Here is an 18,055-nt window from a genome sequence, read left to right on the forward strand (position 1 = left end):
TAGGTGCATCCATAGTAAAGTCCTGTAGAGCAGAAAAATATATAAATAGATAGAACATAAGAGATCGGTGTCAAGAAAGTGGGAAACAACCCCAACCATGGAATATTAAAACCTGAAAATTCAATAGTGTGACACTCAGACACTCAATGAAAAACGACAACAATATGCAGCCAAGGTATAAAAATATGCATATATATGGCCCATTGAGAGCTAGTTGCCTAGGAGACACGACGACCACAACAATGTCGGCTGGAACACAGCAAATGGTCAAATGTGTATCAGTATAAGATGGAGCTATGACCAGAGGAGGACAAAAAGCAAAAGGCAAAAAACAAAAGGTAAAAAAGGGAAAGTTCAAAACTCAATGAACTTACGAGGACACTCCAAGGCGGAGATATATATAAAAAACAGCAGCAAATTTGGAGGCAAACAAGACGGTCTATTGGAGGATCAAAGCCACCCAAAGACTGTGTTGTATTGCAAATAATGCAAGCATATGATCCGAATTTTGAAGTGAAGTTCATAGATATAATTACATGTGCAAATAGAGACAATCAACCATATATATGCATATTAACTGGAATAAGGTAGTATTTCACAAGCAGGGGAAAGAAGGGGAAACTCACTCATAGAAATGAGTGACGTCCCATTCGAAGTTAAGTCCCTGCGGTATACGAGTTTGTAGTCTAAAAATCCAAGAGACTTCTTTCTTACACAACAGGTGAAATATATCTCCGCCCCTAGTTGGTTTAGTGATGCGCTCTATAACTTGGACCTGTACCAAGGTAGAATCCCCTCCATGATGATTATTAAAGTGACGTGCCACATTCGTGGACTTTAATAGTCGAATGTCACTTAAATGCTCTCTGAACCTATCTTTCAATCTGCGGGTAGTCCTACCCACATATTGTATTAAACAGGCTTTACAGGTTATGAGATATACAACATACTGTGTATTACAGTTAAAAAACTTATCCATATGGAAGATTTTTTTATTAGCAGAAGAGGTAAAAACACTCTTTTGAATAATGTGGGGACAGGTGACACAGTCGGTCATGCCGCATTTGTAATTACCCCTGCAGTGTAGCCAAGTTAAGGACTGGTTGTTATTTTTTTTGTTGGATTGATATAGGCTAGGGGATAACGAGTTACCTAGAGTTGTTGCCCTTTTTGCCACTATATTAACCCCTTCGTTTAGAATATTGGCACAGATATCATCAGTGCTCAGAAGTGGTAAATGTTTATAAATAATAGCTTTGACTTTCTGAAACTCCAAACTATAGGGAAGGGATAGTGTGATGGAAGGAACTGGTCTGGTAAATTTGATACATGTATTGGATTTTTTGTTTGCTTTATAGTTGGCATGTTTGTGGGACATGAGATTACGGGTTTTAACCCGATAGTCCCTGGGATTAGAGGATCTATTATTGTCCAAGAGGTCATTGCGGTCACTGTTAAGGGCTATGATGTAAGCTCTATCAATCATCCATCTCGGGTATCCCCGGGCAAGAAACCTAGCTTGTAGGGAAACAGCCTCCAGTTTGAAATCTGAGATGTTACTGCATATCCTGCGTAATCGTAGGAACTGTCCCACAGGTATTCCTTTGACTGTGTGTATAGGGTGACTGGATTTAGCATGTAAAAGACTGTTCCCTGAAAGTGGTTTTCTATACAAATTGGTAATGACTTTGTCATTGGAGTGGCTCAGGGCAACATCCAGGAACTCAATTCTATCTGGACTACTATGTCCCGTAAATTTAAGGTTCAGAGAGTTGTTGTTAAGGTATTCCAGGAATGCCTCTATACTGACGTCCCGATGGCAGACAAAGATCAGATCGTCAATGTATCTAAGAAACAGAGCGATCTGATCTCTGAAGGGATTTCCACCTCCAAAGATGTGGGGTCTCTCCCACCAGCCCATGTAAAGGTTGGCGAGAGAGGGGGAGAACTTGGCTCCCATCGCTGCCCCACATCTTTGGAGGTAGAAATCCCCATCAAATGAAAAGTAATTATGTGTCAGAAGAAAATTTAGCACTTCAAGGATATAAGCTTGAACATCAGTGGTGAGATTGGGGATTTCTACCTCCATAGAGGCATTCCTGGAATACCTTAACAACAACTCTCTGAACCTTAAATTTACGGGACATAGTAGTCCAGATAGAATTGAGTTCCTGGATGTTGCCCTGAGCCACTCCAATGACAAAGTCATTACCAATTTGTATAGAAAACCACTTTCAGGGAACAGTCTTTTACATGCTAAATCCAGTCACCCTATACACACAGTCAAAGGAATACCTGTGGGACAGTTCCTACGATTACGCAGGATATGCAGTAACATCTCAGATTTCAAACTGGAGGCTGTTTCCCTACAAGCTAGGTTTCTTGCCCGGGGATACCCGAGATGGATGATTGATAGAGCTTACATCATAGCCCTTAACAGTGACCGCAATGACCTCTTGGACAATAATAGATCCTCTAATCCCAGGGACTATCGGGTTAAAACCCGTAATCTCATGTCCCACAAACATGCCAACTATAAAGCAAACAAAAAATCCAATACATGTATCAAATTTACCAGACCAGTTCCTTCCATCACACTATCCCTTCCCTATAGTTTGGAGTTTCAGAAAGTCAAAGCTATTATTCATAAACATTTACCACTTCTGAGCACTGATGATATCTGTGCCAATATTCTAAACGAAGGGGTTAATATAGTGGCAAAAAGGGCAACAACTCTAGGTAACTCGTTATCCCCTAGCCTATATCAATCCAACAAAAAAAATAACAACCAGTCCTTAACTTGGCTACACTGCAGGGGTAATTACAAATGCGGCATGACCGACTGTGTCACCTGTCCCCACATTATTCAAAAGAGTGTTTTTACCTCTTCTGCTAATAAAAAAATCTTCCATATGGATAAGTTTTTTAACTGTAATACACAGTATGTTGTATATCTCATAACCTGTAAAGCCTGTTTAATACAATATGTGGGTAGGACTACCCGCAGATTGAAAGATAGGTTCAGAGAGCATTTAAGTGACATTCGACTATTAAAGTCCACGAATGTGGCACGTCACTTTAATAATCATCATGGAGGGGATTCTACCTTGGTACAGGTCCAAGTTATAGAGCGCATCACTAAACCAACTAGGGGCGGAGATATATTTCACCTGTTGTGTAAGAAAGAAGTCTCTTGGATTTTTAGACTACAAACTCGTATACCGCAGGGACTTAACTTCGAATGGGACGTCACTCATTTCTATGAGTGAGTTTCCCCTTCTTTCCCCTGCTTGTGAAATACTACCTAATTCCAGTTAATATGCATATATATGGTTGATTGTCTCTATTTGCACATGTAATTATATCTATGAACTTCACTTCAAAATTCGGATCATATGCTTGCATTATTTGCAATACAACACAGTCTTTGGGTGGCTTTGATCCTCCAATAGACCGTCTTGTTTGCCTCCAAATTTGCTGCTGTTTTTTATATATATCTCCGCCTTGGAGTGTCCTCGTAAGTTCATTGAGTTTTGAACTTTCCCTTTTTTACCTTTTGTTTTTTGCCTTTTGCTTTTTGTCCTCCTCTGGTCATAGCTCCATCTTATACTGATACACATTTGACCATTTGCTGTGTTCCAGCCGACATTGTTGTGGTCGTCGTGTCTCCTAGGCAACTAGCTCTCAATGGGCCATATATATGCATATTTTTATACCTTGGCTGCATATTGTTGTCGTTTTTCATTGAGTGTCTGAGTGTCACACTATTGAATTTTCAGGTTTTAATATTCCATGGTTGGGGTTGTTTCCCACTTTCTTGACACCGATCTCTTATGTTCTATCTATTTATATATTTTTCTGCTCTACAGGACTTTACTATGGATGCACCTATATCATGTTTAATCTTGTTGATTTTTATATTCATTTTCATATTTGATTATTCATCCGTTGTTTTTGATATATGCATCAGCTCCTGTATTCTATGAGCACAGTGCGACCATGGGACGCTCTAATTACAATGAACAACATTTTTATACATGTTTTCTGGTCCCCATGATCGCGCCTTCTCTTTGCATTATTTATGTGGATGCTAATCAAACCACATTATATTACTTTATATCACTTTATACATCAGAGATCGGTGTCAATGTAGATATTATACAATTTATATACGGGCTGTTTTCGTAGGTGTCTGTCCTCTGGTGTCATTTTTTCCTACATAATAACTTCTATATTATATTTTCATCTAATTATTATTTGTTTTAATTTTTCTATCACTTATTCTTCCTCTTTCGTATCATTCACATACACGTACTTTTTTCACACAAATTTTATACATTCTCATACTTCCATTTATCTTTTATCCTCATATTCACTCCATATGCCAGGTTTCATTTATTATTATTATTATTATTTTTAATTAATATTTCACAAGTGAAACCAGGCTCACATTTTTGGTTGACATATTTTTGCCCACATTTTCATATTTTATTAACATATCATGTTCTTTATTATGTCACCATATCTTCACGTTATTTTTGTTCATTTGATCATATAGTGTTCACAATTTTATGTACATATGTGTATCATTGGGAGTTTTCACGCTCATACTTTTATACTTATTTTATTTATTTTTCTTCATTCATTGATACGCTCACTTATTTATACTTACGTATAATACAATTTCCTTTTTCACCGCTTCGGCAATGTGTTTTCCTATTTTTCAGTTTTTTACAGGTAACATTTATGGACAGGAGATCTTTTATTTTCATATGGATATCTGTGTCTTTTCATTTATATTTTATTGTACCGACTCTACACCGCTGCCGATGGATTACTCGGAGAAATTCTTCTTTTTTAAGAATTACTTTTGGATAAAGACAACTTTTATGTAGCTTTTATTGACTACCAGAGGACAAGCCCTATAAGTATACATGTCATGTGTTACTTGTTATATTTCTTTGATTCTTTCAGCCCGTTATATATATATACATGTATTTATATGTATTTTTTCTATTAAAACATGTGTTTTTATATTGTTTGTATGTACCCTTCTCCCTCCCCCTGCTGGGAGGGAGACATGTTTTGTAACTAAATGTCTTCAGCTTGAGACTGTGGATTGCTAAATGAACAGCTGTGTGCCTTCTCGTATCAATTAACTCAGGGTGTAAGCAATTACATTCCTATCCACCTTTTACTTGGTTTATCTACAAAAGGTTGCTGGCATCCACAGTCTCAAGGTGTGTGGTTATGAATAAGCGATTTTTATCGTGAAACGCGTCAACCCGACACGTCTGTCTGTGTATTGCACTGTCTGTCTGCTGTCTGTTGGATTTATGGAGAATAAAGGAGTCCTAAGAATTTTTATTTAACATCTTTGAGTGCGGTCTCTCTCTTTTGGATGTCTACATGCTTGGATGGCGGATCTGACCTGCACCGAGTGCTGAACTTGCACCTGAGCGGCTTTCTTCCTTGTTTTTGCCCCTGGAGGTGAGGACATACCAGCTCCTATCTTAGCTGCCATTGATGGGTGCAAGACTGCTTTAATGCTCAGAATTGATAACTTGGCTTCTGAGTGCACCCTTATTCGTCATGATCTGGACATAATAAGGGGGCGCCTGACTGAAACGGAGGGTCGCATCTCTGAGGTGGAGGATGTTACAGCTTCTCATTCGGCTCAAATTATTGCTATGCAGGCCCAAGTGAATGCCATGGCGGATAAGATTGAAGATGCTGAAAATAGACAGCGTCGCAATAATGTCAGAGTGGTGGGCCTACCAGAGAAAGCTGAAGGATCTAATCCCACTCAGTTTGCTGAGAAATTCTTTTGTGATCTGCTTCACCTGCCTGCCCCCCCCCCCGCCTACTTATGTGATGGAGAGGGCCCACAGGGTGCCCACTGGAGCTCGCCCGCCTGGGGCACCCCCCGTCCGTTTCTGGTCCGGTTTCTGAATTTCCGTGATAGGGACCGTATTCTCTCTGAGGCCCGCAGGCGGGAGGAGCTGCAGTTTGATAACAGCAAGATGATGTTGTTTCCTGACTTTTCGGTGGAGACACAGAAGAAGCGCAGGTCATATACCGAGGTGCGTAAAGGTTTGCGGGCTAAAGGACTGAAATATGGCATGATGTATCCGAGTCGGCTGCGGGTGGATTACAAGGGCTCTGCACTTTTCTTCAATTCAGCGGGGGAGGCTGCGGACTGGCTGGAATCCATCTAATTTGCTCTCCTGTACCTGTTTTCTTGATGCCTACAGTTTCCATCCTGTTGTGGGGTGACCTGTTCTGCCCCCTGGCTTCTACTCCTGCCTGCTGCTTTGTCTTACAGATTTTGTTCCTGGGGGGGGGGTTTCCTGTTTTGACTTTCATTATGTTCCTGTTACTCACCTGGTTGCCCTTGGCTCTACATTGTGCTCATCTGGCATCTTCACGTGGGGTCGTGGGATGGACTTCTACACATGGGAGCTCTGTTCCACCTTTTTTTTTGCACGTCCCTGAACTTCTTTTTCTTTTTTTCTTTTCAAATTTTGTCTGCTTTCCCTTGTATTCCCTACTTTCATGGGGTGTTGCTGCATTTTCCTCCCTTTTTTTGGAGGTGAACATGGACGGACAGCCTGCTTGTTGGGCAGTCTTTTGTGGATGCGGGTTTTGCCGGCTGTTGTTCTATGACACAGCCATGCCTTTAACCACTTGCGGACTGCTCACTGGAGCACTACGGCGCTAAAGTGGCTCGATAAGGTCTGACGACGTAGTACTACGTCGGCAGACATTCCCTCTTCTTGGTGGCACGCGCGCACCGCCGCTGCTCTTCCCCCGATCGTCGGGGAATCTAGTGTGGAGATCCGCCTGCTTGTGTAAACAAAGCGGGCGGATCTCCTAAGTGACAGGCAGGGACAGATTGCAGGGTTCAGCATAGCTCAACCTGCGATCTGTCCCTGTGTCACTCAGTCACCTCCCCCCACACACGTTAGTAAGCACCAGGCATACATTAACCCCTCCCTCTCCAATAAAATGAACCCCTTCCCTGCCAGTGTCATTTTTACAGTAACAGTGCATATATATAGCACTGATTACTGTAGTAATGTCACTGGTACCCCCAAAAGTGTCAAAAATGTCAGTCAAGGGTCCGATCTGTCCGCCGCAATGTCGCAGTCCCGCAAAAAAAAAAAAAAAAAAACGCAGATTGCCGCCATTACTCAAAAAAAAAAAAAAATTACAGAAATCTTTCCCTTAGTTAGTAAACGCAATAACTTTTGCACAAACCAATCAAAATACGCTTATTGTGATTTTTTTTACCAAACATAGGTAGCAGAAAACAAATTGGCCAAAAATTTTAAAAAAATTAGATTTTTACATTTTTTTGGGGGGGAATTTCATATAAAAAAATGTGAAAAATATTGTTATTTTTTCAAAATGTACGCTCTATTTTTGTTTATAGCGCAAAAATTAAAAATCGCACAGGTGATCAAATACCACCAAAAGAAAGCTCTGTTTGTGGGAAAAAAAGGACGTAAATTTAGTTTGGGTACGGCGTCGCACGACCGCGCAATTGTCAGTTAAAGTCGCACAGTGCCGAATCGCAAAAAGTGGCCTGGACGTAAGACACCAAAATCCTCCGGTGGTAAAGTGGTTAAATACAGTTTTGGGTTCTGGGATTAGGCTGAATACCCATTTTTGTTTTTTTTTTTGTTCTCAGGTTTTGGGTATTACAGCAGGGATGTTTTTTTCTAGGCTCTGGGCTCCATCTAGTGGTCATTTCTTTTATTACATGACTGTTTTTTGCTCTCTACATTCATTTTCTATATTGCATACATGTATTTTTTGCAGGTTGTGTGGGTGGGGCTGGGAGCCAGGGATGGTCCTTTGGGCTGTTCCTGGTCTTCCGGCTCACTCGCTCTGTTTGCCTCATTACCGCACCATGGCTGGGTTTATTAAGATTATGTCCTGGAATGTACAGGGTCTTAATGATAAGGTGAAGCGAGCGGTGGTGTTTAACTATATCAAAACTGTTCAGCCTCATATTATCCTCCTCCAGGAGACACATTTGGATGGGGGCAGGGTGCTCTCTCTAAAGCAGCCTTGGATCCAACGGATCTTCAACGCCACGTACTCCACGTGGGGTTTCTATTTTGCTTGGTTCAGAAAGTGATTACGGATCCTGGAGGACGATATGTTGTTGTTCTTTTGGATTTGCATCAGCAAACAATGGTACTAGTCAGTGTTTACCTGCTTCCGCCATTTCACTCTCAGCTCCCCGTGGACCTCCTGGTGACCTTGGCTCCTTACATGCACCTTCCCCTTCTGCTGGCGGGAGATTTTAATGCTATCCTGGATGGCAGACTGGCCACCTCTAACCCAAGGAGGGCGTCAGCCTCTGACTTGCTGTCCTGGGCTTCCGTGGCTCAGCTTACTGAGCTGTGGCGCTGGAAAAATCCTGGGGTGCAGGGTTATTCCTGCTGGTCCGTGGTTCACAGAACGGCATCCAGGATTGATTTGGCCTTTGCCAATGTACATTGTCTCTCGTTTGTACATGATGCCCCCTATTTGGCGGACGGGTTATCTGATCATAACCCACTACTGCTAAAGTTGCGGATGGCAGCTGGGGGTGGGAGGGGTGCATGTCGCCTGTCGCCCGGATGGCTGCAGGTGGAGTGGGTGGTGCAACTGGTGGAACCCCATATGCCTGCATACTGGGAGAAGAATGCCTCTTCCACCGCTGAGATAGTGTTATGGGATGCTTTTAAGGCTGTCATGCGGGGTCACTATATTTCTGTGATTAAGGCATCTCGTAAGGACGCTAATGCTGATAGAGAGGCTGTCCTGTTAAAGGTCCGTAGGCTGGAGGCTAAGTACTCAGCTAAGCCGGGGGCTTGCTACTTATGCAGCCCTGGAGGAAGCCAGGAGACACTTGGCTCTGCTGGATACGGACTTTGCCCATGCCACTTTGAGACATAGAGCGGAGTCACTTTTTGAGAAGGGGGACAAGAATGGCAGGTTGCTGGCTTATCTGGTGGCGGTTCAAAGGACTTCAGTGAGTATACCCTGCATCAGGTCCAGCACTGGGGAACTGGTTAGGGACCCTGGGGAGATTACTGGGGTCTTCGTGGACTACTATACTGACACGTACTCACCCTTGCCTGCTTATGACCTGGGGGACCTCCTGTCTGCTCTGCCGATACCGGTTCTAGAGGACGATGATAGTGCCTGGTTGGATAATGATATCACCTTGCAGGAGATAGAGAGCCATTCTTTCCTTCCCTCCTAATAAATCACCGGGCCCGGATGATGGGTCTTGCCCTCTTTAGTGGACATAGATCAAATGGGCTTTTTGCCAGGCAAGTCCACGGACACCAACCTGTGCCGCCTGTTTACCCATCTGCAGGTGTCGCATGCCTCTATGGGCACTAGAGTGGTGGTGTCGCTGGATATAGGCAAAGCCTTTGATACAGTGGACTGGGTGTATATGGGGCGGGTGTTGCGGCACATCGGGTTTGGTCCTAAGTTTTGTAAGTGGATTTCTCTCTTGAAATTCTAACCCTCGCATGGCATTGAAAATTGGGTCGTCTGTCCCCCTTTTTTGCAGTGGGTCGGGGGACCAGGCAGGGTTGTCTTCTTTCGCCCTTCCTGTTCTCCCTGATGATAGAACCCTTGGCCATAGCGCTGCGTGTGTCCCCGGAGGTTGGTGTGTTGGAGGTTGGCTCGATTAAGGAATGTCTTGCGCTCTATGCGGACGACATGCTGCTATTTTTGAGGGACCCTAATAGCTCCCTGCGTGCGGTTTTCAATATTTTAGACACCTTTGCCAAGTTCTCAGGCCTCAGGTTACTTGGGATAAATCTACCATGCTGCCAATAGATCCGGGTGCTCTTACTGCGGCCGATGGTACGTTGCCCAGTGCTGTATTTTGGCCTAGGCCAACAAGGCCCAGGCCTAGGGCGGCACTTTGCAGGGGGGCAGCAAAAAATCCACCCCCTCTTCACCGGAGACTCTATTGGCCACTAGTTGCTAGAGCCACCTCTCTCACCCCCCTCTCTCTCACTCACCCCCTCTCTCTCTCTCTCTCTCACCCCTCCTCTCTCTCTCACCGCTCCTCTCTCTCTCACCCCCTCTCTTTCTCTATCATCCCCCTCTCTCTCGCTCTCCCTCTCATCCCCCTTCTCTCTCATCCCACATCTCATCCCCCCTCTCTCTCTCTCTCTGATGCCCCCTCTCTCTCTATCATACCCCCTCTCTCTCTCTCACCCCCCCTCGCCCCCTCTCTCTCTCATCCTCCCTCTCTCTCTTTCTCTCATCCCCCCTCTATCTCTCTCATCACCCCCTCTCTCTCTTTGCTCCAAACTCTCTCTCTTATTCCCCCTCCCTCCCTCCCTCACCCCCCCCTCTCTCTCTCTCTCCCTCCCTCACCCACCCCCCTCTCTCTTATTCCCCCTCTCTCTCCCCCTCCCTAACCCACCCCCCCCTCTCTCTCTCCCTCATCCACCCCCTCTCTTTCTTCCACCCCTCTCACCCCCCCTCTCGTGAGATCTCAGGGGTTCATGCTGGGACTTGTAGTCCTTATATTTTGGAGGGAGTCACATCCGTTAAAAAAGGAGTGGGGCAAATTTACATGGGGGGGGGGGTGCCCAATTTTAGTCTTGCCTAGGGCAGCACAAATCCCAAATACACCACTGACGTTGCCACTGAAATGGGTTACTGAATTCACCTATTTGGGGGTCAGGGTGTCGGCTAGGCTGGCGGATTATCTTCCTCTTAATTTGCTACCTCTGTTAGATGTCTTTAAACGCAGGGCAGAGGTGTGGAGGGACTTGTCGTTATCGGTTTTGGGACGCATCAATTTGGTAAAGATGAAACTCCTCCCTGTCTTTCTGTACTTTCTTAGGAACTCCCCGGTATGGGTCCCCCGCTCGTTTTTTTGTCGAGTCCATGGCCTGATTGTGTCCTTTGTCTGGGGTAACTCCCCTCCTCGGATTGGCCTGCAGGTGCTCCAGGAGCCCTGGGGTCAGGGGGGGACTTGCATTACCTGATCTTTTTAAATATTTACTGGCTGGGCAGGGAGTGTTTGAGAGGAGGTGGCTTCGTGGGGATGATGGGGATTCTGCCACGGTGCTGGAGGCGGCTGTTTTGGGTTCCTATGAGAGCCTACGCCTTCTTCTGCATCACGGTTCGGGGGCTGACTTTCCTCTGACGGGTACGATGCGCTCCACCATCAAGGCATAGGATCACATGCGGGCACTGACGGAGCCCGGAGCATCTCCAGCCTCCCCACTGTGGCAGAATCCTACGTTTCCTCATTTTACCTCGATTCCAAATCCTGCTCTCTGGGCATCTAGGGCAGTGGTCCTCAACCCTGGCCTACAGGGCCCACTAACAGGCCAGATTTTAGGTATTACCTTGGGGAGATGCAGACTAGAATACTGCAATCAATCACTGAGCAGCAAATTATATCACCTGGGATGTATTTCAGTTATCTTGCAAATCTGGCCTGTTAGTGGGTCCTGTAGGCCAGGGTTGAGGACCACTGGTCTAGGGGGATCAAGACGCTGGAGAATGTTATCTCCGGTGGAGAACTTTGTCCATTTGATGCCCTGAAGGCACGATTTGATCTGCCGAATCAATAACTATTCCGCTATCTTCAGCTCCATCATGCTTTTCTGGCGCAATTTGGTATTTCCCGGGTGGAGGTTAAAACCTCCACGTTGGAGACTGTTGTGCAAGTTGAGGAATTGCGGAAGCCCCTCTCTGCATTATATAAAGAACTGTTTGTCACTACTCCTTTGGCGGTGCGTAGGTGTAGGGCCCGATGGGTGGAGGAGGTACCGGATTTGGATGGTGACGATATGTGGTGTGCTCCCTTCACTTACCTGGTCTCTGCTAGGGACCGCCTGATACATTTTAATTTCCTGCATAGGATATATTATACGCCAGCAAGGCTGGCCCATATCTATCCAACATCCTCTGCGGAGTGCTGGCGTTGTTCCCACTCTCCGGCGGATTTTGACCATATTTTCTGGCGTTGCCCGGTGATCCAGGATTACAGGACTGCTGTGCTGGCCTGCATTACAGAGGTGGTTAAAATCCCGGTTCCTAATTCTGTTGAGGTATGCCTTTTGGGATTGGTTGATTCGTACGCTAGTCAGCTTGCTCCTCTTTTATGCCCGTAAGGCCTTGCTCCTACACTGGAAGAGCCCTTTGGCCCCCACCGTCCTCTTCTGGAAAAGTCTGGTGAATAAGGTGACTCCGCTCTGAAGGGCCACATATCTCAGCAGGGGGTGCCCTCGCAAGTTTGATAAGGTATGGAAGCTGTGGATTGACTACCTGGCCTCGACCTCTGCTGGACAATCTTAGGGGGCTTATTGTACTTATAACATGAGAGGGCTGGGGGATGAATCATTGAATGCCTGTGTCACCTGTTTGATGCACTGATGTTGTCCATTCCTCCTTGTCCACCTTTTTAATTGCTTCTCCTTTTATAATTGAGGACTGCTGCTGCTCATTGCTGCTTGCTTGTTATGTGATGTTTCTATGCTCTGGGGCCTTTTGAGGCTGTGTTGAACTGACCTCAAGGGGTTGTCCTTCCTCCTTAGGGGGCTTTGTTTCTGCATAAGGAGACCACTGAGTGGAGCCTGGGGTGGGGGTTGGGTGGTTGACTGGTCACTTGTTTTTTTTTTTTTTTTTATGTGTTTGCCCTGTGTGGCACTGTGGTGTGTTATATGTTGTCTTTTATTGAAAACCTTTAATAAACAGAAATTTAAAAAAAAAAAATCAGTTAGATCTTACCGGTAACTCTGTTTCCAGGAGTCTTCCAGGACAGCCCTTGAGAGATGGAGCTCCTCCTACTGGACCGGAAACACATTGCCATCAGCTCTTTAAAAGGCGGTCCCCTCAGGCACCTGGTCAGTTTTATCCAAGAACCGAAGGACAGAGGTGAAAAATAGTTAAAAAAAAAAAAACATAGTACGGAACAGTACATCAATTTATTTTATTTAATGTAGGAAAAAAAAGGGTGGGAACCTGCTGTCCTGGAAGACTCCTGGAAACAGAGTTACCGGTAAGATCTAACACTGATTTTTCCCCAGTCGTCTTCCAGGACAGCCCTTGAGAAGATTAACAAGTACTCACCCAGTTCCTTTTAGGGGGGGGACCACTGCTTGGAGGGCCTTCCTTGCAAACACCTGATCCTGGCTACCCAAAATATCCAGACGGTAATGTCGGATGAATGTTGAGATGCTTGACCACATTGCAGCCTTGCAAATCTGTTCAGGGGTAGCACCGGCTCTTTCTGCCCAAGATGTGGCTCATGCCCTTGTGGAGTGCACTTTGAGGCCCTCTGGTGGATCCAAGTGCAATATTTTGTATCCCTCTGAAATAGCCATCTTAATCCATCTGGCTGTGGTCCCTTTCAAAGCCTGCTTCCCTTTGCGCTTTCCTGAGAACAGGATAAACAGGGTCTCTGATGTTCTGAAGCATCTTGTTGCTTCTAGGTAGGCTATAAGGCACCTTCTGACATCCAAATGGTGTAGTTGTTCTTCCTTTTCATTGGATGGTCTATTGCAGGAGGGTAGTAGGTCCTGGCTTCTGTGAAAAGTAGAGGCGACCTTGGGTATAACCGTCTGGTCGGTCCTGAGAATGACCCTATCCTCAAGAATCGGTAGGAAGAGTTCTCTAACGGAAAGGGCTTGCAGTTCGCTAACTCTGCGAGCAGAAGTTATAGCGACAAGAAAAACGGTCTTTAGGGTAATCAATCTTAAGGAGGCCTCTGATAATGGCTCAAAGGGTTCCTTAATAAGCACCTTTAATACGGTAGACAAGTTCCAAGTCGGAAACTTACGACAAGGTACTGGTCTAAGTCTAGAGACTGCCTTGCAGAATCTGCTAATGAGGGGATCCTGTTGTAAGGAAAACTGTAAATAAACTGATAGTGCAGCAATCTGTACCTTAATAGTACTTAAGGACAGGCCCTTGCCAATACCCTCCTTAGAAATTCTAAAATTGTAGGTGAATCTGACTCTTCTTATTTAGATTGTGCTAGCCACAAGTTGAACCTCCTCCAGACCTTCTGGTAGATAGCTTTTGTGACCGGCTTTCTGCTCTGTAGCAAGGTCTTGATTACCTGGTCAGAGAGTCCTTTAGATCTTAAGATTTCTGATTCAGATACCAAGCTGCCAAATTTAGCATGGCTGGCTTGGGATGAAGTACTGGTCCCTGCGATAGCAGGGTCCGGTTGTTGATCCGTCAGGGATAGTAGCAATGAGAACCAAGCCCTCTTCAGCCAAAATGGTGCAATCAGGATTAAGGCAGTGTGCTCGGTCCTGAACTTTGCTAAGATTTTTGGGATTAGAAAAAGAGGGGGGGGGGGGGGAGGCGTAGCATAGCCTGAAAGTCCATGCTGTTCGAAATGCATCTACTACCATCGGCTGATCTCGAGGATTGAGCGAGCAAAAATCTGGTAGTTTGGTGTTCGCTCTGTTGGCAAATAAATCGATCTCTGGATAACCCCATCTGGATGTTATCTGTGAGAAGACTTCGGGGTCTAAGGACCACTCCTCCTGTGAGATCAGTTGTCTGCTCAAAAAGTCCGCAAGATCATTCTGAGTACCCTTGATGTGTACAGCTGAGAGGGACTCCAAATTCTGTTCTGCCCAGTGAAAGATTTACTGTGCTACCTTCATCAAGGTGGGACTCCTGGTCCCTCCCCGTTTGTTTAGGTATGCTACGGAAGTTATGTTGTCTGACCTTACTTGTACGTGCTGGCCTTTGAGTTGTTCCTGGAAGGCTTCGATTCCCCTCGCTATGGCCTTAAATTCCTTGAAATTGGACGAATTGTGTCTCTCTGAACAAGACCAGACTCCCTGTGTCCACTGGCTCCCCATCCCCAGTTGCTGGCATCCGTTGTTAAGATGCATGAAATTTGAACTGTCTATGACAGTCCCTTGTTTAGGTTGTTCTGGTTTCTCCACCACCCTAGTTCTTGTTTTACTCCTGCTGGAAGAAGGACCTTGTCTTCTAGGTCTCTGTTCCCGAGGTTCTGTAGGAGAAAAGATTGAAGTGGTCTCTGATGGAATCTGGCCCACCTGACTGCTGGAATGGAAGCTGTCATGAGTCCAAGTACCGACATAATCTCTCTTATTGATTTTGGAAGATTGGTCTGCATTTCTGCTGTCCTTTGGTTATACGCCTGATCTTCTCCTCTGGGAGTATCATCACTTGTTCTCTGGAGCGGATGATATATCCCAGGAACACCATCCCCCTGTGAGGGTATGAGGTTTGATTTTTCGATATTGATTATCCAACCTAGATGGGTAAGCCATTCTTGAGCCACTGCTAGATCCTTGATCAGTTTCTTCTTGGTGGGAGCCATGAACAATAGTTATGGCCCTGAGTCTTAGGGGAGCCAAAGCCTCTGCTAGGATCTTTGAAAAAATCCTTGGGGATGAAGAGAGTCCGAACGGAAGAGCTCTGCTTTGGAAATGGTGGATTTTTTCCCCCGATTTCTATTGCTATGCGTAGATGTTTCTGGGATCCCTCCCTTATGGGGATGTGGAGATAGGCATCTTTTAGATCCATAGTTGCCATAAAACAATCCTTTTGGAGCAAATTCCTTACAGAGTAAATTGACTCCATGCGGAATATTTTGTACCTTATGGCGGTGTTTAGAGGCTTTAGGTTCAATATCAACCGGAATCTTCCTGAGGGTTTCTGCACTAGGAACACATGCGAATAGAAACCCTTTCCCTCCTCTTGCTTTGGTACAGGAATTAGGACCCTCTGGTCTACCATTTCCCTTATAAGTAGTGGCAGGACATGTGCTTTCGCCGGGTCTCTGGGTAGCTTGGTATTCGTCATTCTTGAGGGGGGTTTCTTGCTGAATTCCAAGGTGTAACCCTTCTCGATGACTCCCCTGACGAATTTGTTGGAGGTCATTTTTGCCATTGGGGGAGGAATCTCTCCAACCTCCCTCCCCCCTGGCATCCAGCGTCACTGGGTCTTGGGATTTTGGCCAGGGGGGTTAAAGAGCACATTTGCCCTGCCAAGTGCTTTTTGGTCTTCCCTTATCCGGTTGACCTCGGTCCTCCCTGGCTTGTCCCCTAGATGGACGAAAAGTCTTTCTTTGAAAGGACCTTTTCATGAACGGGAAGGTTTTCTTTCTATCTGCCGTCCGTTCCAGGGCTTCGTCCAATTGTGGACCAAAAAGGAATTTCCCAGAAAAAGGGACGCTGCATAATCGTAGCTTTGAGGCTGTGTCTCCAGACCAGGTCTTGAGCCATAGTGCTCTTCTGGCTGAGACAGAAAGTGCCGCTGATCTGGCTGACAGTTTTACTGCTTCTGCTGAAGCATCCAAAATAAAGCCTACTGCTTTAAAGAGCATAGGGAAGGATTTTAGCAGCTCTTCCCTAGGGGTACCTGCCGTCAGGTGTTCCTGTAGCTTTTAGCTAGAATTCAAAATTTCTTGCTACGCAAAAGTTGTGGCTAACGCTGGTCTTAAATTGGCTATAGCAGTGTCCCATGAGCGTTTCAAGATGACATCGCTTCTTTTAGCCATGGGATCCCCTAGGTGTCCCATATCCTCAAAGGCTAAGTCCGAATGCTTGGAAACTTTAGCCAGAGGGGCATCTAACTTTGGTGACTGGTTCCACACTGATTCCTCGTCAAAGGGGAATCTTCTCTTTAAAGAACCTGAGAAGAATGGTCTCCTTTCAGGTTCGGACCATTCTTTCAGTACTAAATCTGACATGATTTTATGTACTGGGAATACCCTAGCTCTCTTTTTGTTCAGCCCTTGGTACATCTTATCGTGTCTAGACAAGGGGGCCTCCTCTTCCTTTATTTCCAGAGTATCATAAAATGGCCCCAAGTAGGTCATCCACTTCCTCTATGGAGAGCCTGTATCTGGTGGGTCTAACGGCCTCTCCCTGTCCTTCTTGACCAGAACCTGACTGGGAGGAGTCTGGGTCCGTAACCCTACAGGGGTCTTCCCTGCTTATCATTTGTTCCCCTGACCCTGAAGCTACAGGAATAGGTGGAGAGGAAGGGCCTGGTGGAGTAGAGGTGGGTATCTGCACCTCCGCAATTAGCTTCCTGAAGGATGAAAAAGTAGACTGTACTTCATCCTTAAATGAGAGAAATTTTGAAAAAGGTGAATCCTCTTCGGCTTTTAATACAGCCGAGATGCATGCTGGGCATAGGGTTTTTGAATAATTGGAGGAAAGCCTGGTGGCGCAGGAGGGGCACTTTTTCTTTTCAGTTTTGAAGTTACTTTAGAGGGTTCCTTCTAAGAAAGGGGTACATAGGCAAAAAAAAATAAAAAAACTTTTCTGTGCCTCCCTTCACTGAAAAGTCCTTTAAGGACTCTTCAGTGCTTCACCCCTCTCCAACCAACCCACTATGCTTCTTATAGTCCACAGGAAAAGGATACTGGCAAGTGCCAGCCTACCTGTGATGAGCCAGTGTTTGTCTCCCCTGCGGTGTGTGGAGCCTCCATCTTTGTCAGGCACTGGTCCGTGGGGTCACATACTGCTGTCGGCATCTTGTCAGGCTCTGCTGTGTCCTTTTACACCGGCTCCGGCCCTCCCCCTTCTCTCTGCGCCAGGAGGCCGGAACCGTGATCTCCGGCGCACAGCGATGACGTCACCGCCGCCGGAAGTGACCACCGAGTGGCTCCGCTGCATTTACCGCTTGGTGTGCGGTCATCGCTGCCCTCTCCCTTGCCGGGCTCTGGAGAGAGGGGGGGACGGGGAACTCCAACGCCTGTGGAGGGAACCCGAGGCCATGCTGCTCCTGTTGAAAACCTCCTGGAAGGTGAGGGACCCAAGGCTGCTGTGGTTGTCTTCCTTGCCAGCCTTGAGAAATGGAGCTCATCCAGCCCTCTGGAGGTGGTTCCTCCTGGCAACATGTCTCCTCCGGAGTGAGGAAACACAAAAAACTGACCAGGTGCCTGAGGGACCGCCTTTTAAAGAGCTGATGGCAATGCGTTTCCGGTCCAGTAGGAGGAGCTCCATCTCTCAAGGGCTGTCCTGGAAGACGACTGGGGAAAAATTATACATGTATAAAATGTCAACTT

This window comes from Pelophylax lessonae (genome assembly GCF_965119305.1).
Source record: "Pelophylax lessonae genome assembly, chromosome: 5".
NCBI lineage: Eukaryota > Metazoa > Chordata > Amphibia > Anura > Ranidae > Pelophylax > Pelophylax lessonae.